At 41.7% G+C, this 1,845-nt stretch overlaps 1 non-coding gene across 1 annotated transcript; it reads left to right on the top strand.

Moving 5' to 3' along the window:
- The first annotated feature begins 912 nt into the window (after positions 1-912).
- Positions 913-995, top strand: TRNAL-CAG (transfer RNA leucine (anticodon CAG)). The gene has a single exon. It is a non-coding gene; the product is annotated as a tRNA-Leu (tRNA).
- Positions 996-1,845: the final 850 nt, after the last annotated feature.

Genomic DNA, 1,845 nt, shown 5'->3' with positions numbered 1-1,845 from the left:
CTGAAGTCGATCAATAGACTGCACTGGCACCTGGGAATAGATCGCGACGGGTACATCGGGTATGGGTACGTTGCTTTGCCCAGAGCTGCCACCCATTCGCTATGTACATGGGGGCTGGGCTGCAAGTAAAGTCAAACATGTTTTTTTTTTTACATACCGTCACCAGTGTAGTAAAGCGTCACAATATGACAGGTGTGGCAGTAATCAGGGACACTGAGTGGTGACAAGAAAAAAAAAAAACAAAACCTAAAAAAAGTTTTTTTTTAATATTATTTTTTTACTACTTCCATCAGAGTAGTTCATTGTTATCATAGTAACATTGAACTACTCTGGGGGGGTGATTAGGTTTTTTTTTTACTTTTACACTTTGCTGGTGTAAGTACATTGCGCTAGCGATGCTATGAACTGTAATTAATAGATTAAGTTCATGACAGTTTAGGATACTAGTGATCTGTGATTGGCTACAGCTAATCACATGGTACAGGGTGCTCTGATTGACCCAGATACCATGTGGTACCATGTGAGTCAAACACAGCTCACTAGTATCAGAAGCAAAGCTGGTTTGAATGAAATTCACAACAGCTTTGTAGACATAGTGATCACATGATCACTGGGTTTCCAATTACTGGGATCCACATTTCACTACATCCAGTGGACACAGCGTTTGTGGGGGGGGGGGGTGGGTGTCAGTACAGGAAGAGCGGCATCCACATAGCTCTGCCACAACATGGGCGGTTGGCAGGTGGTTATACTTTATTATTACGAACACAAAAAAAGTCGCATCAAAGCTGCACACAAGCCACATTAAAGTCTTACCCATTCAAAGTTGTAACCGTCCAAAGTTGCATCATACGCACGAATACGCACTACATATGAGTGTCATCAGGATCGCACTGGGAGGGCACTCAACAGGTCAGAATGGCCGAGCGGTATAAGGCACTGCGTTCAGGTCGCAGTCTCCACTGGAGGCGTGGGTTCGAATCCCACTTCTGACAGCAATTTCAGCTTTTCATATCTTGCTCTTTAGGTTCTCTTGCTCGTTTAGCGCTCTATCTCTAGTGAAAAAAAAATCTGCTGCAGGGAAAAAAAAGTTCCTCACCTTTTCCAAAAAGTGCATTGGCTCAAAACACATAGATGTGAACGCATAGTGCGTTTCTGCAAACTGGAAAACACACTGAAATCTGCACAAGTGTGAACCTAGGGGAAAGGATTGCTGACATTTGGTTCATTTATCTGCAGGTCTGAAAAAAAGAGTTGTGGTCACCCGAGCAACCAGATTCTACTTTTCATTTTCAGACCTTCACTGGAAAATGATACTTGAAAGCTGAATGGTTTCTGTGGGACATCAGAACCAGGTCTTGAGGCCACTAACACTCATCAAAGGCCGCACTGGAATGAGATGTTTACTGGTTTAACAACCTTCACTTTAGTGATTTACAAAAACTTAGTTCAGAACATAATGAAATTTCAGAAACTGCAACGGGAGCATCTGTAAGGAAAAACCAAAGGCACATATTAGGTGTGATGTCACATATCACATGTCTGATACATAGTATATTATTCCTACATTTGCACAAATGAAGACGTTGAGGGGCTGGTAGGATACCATGATGACCATTTTGGATGAAATCTAAGATGAATATAATATTCCAACATTCTAAAACTGAAATCTGGAGATGATCCATTCCATGCATTATACAAAGGAGACCCAGGACATTCAGTAGAAGATTTGGGACATGTATTCTCAATGCCAGAGTCTAGCACTGCCGCAGCAATTCGCATCAATCTCTTCTGCTAAAAGGAGCTCACCCACATGGAAGAAAAATATATTTTAAAAATATTCTT

This window comes from Staurois parvus, unplaced genomic scaffold (genome assembly GCF_062004578.1).
Source record: "Staurois parvus isolate SC_StPar_1 unplaced genomic scaffold, SC_StPar_1.0 ptg000151l, whole genome shotgun sequence".
Taxonomy (NCBI): Eukaryota; Metazoa; Chordata; class Amphibia; order Anura; family Ranidae; genus Staurois; species Staurois parvus.
Note: the sequence above shows the minus strand (reverse complement) of the source record. Positions and strands in the feature narration are given on the sequence as shown.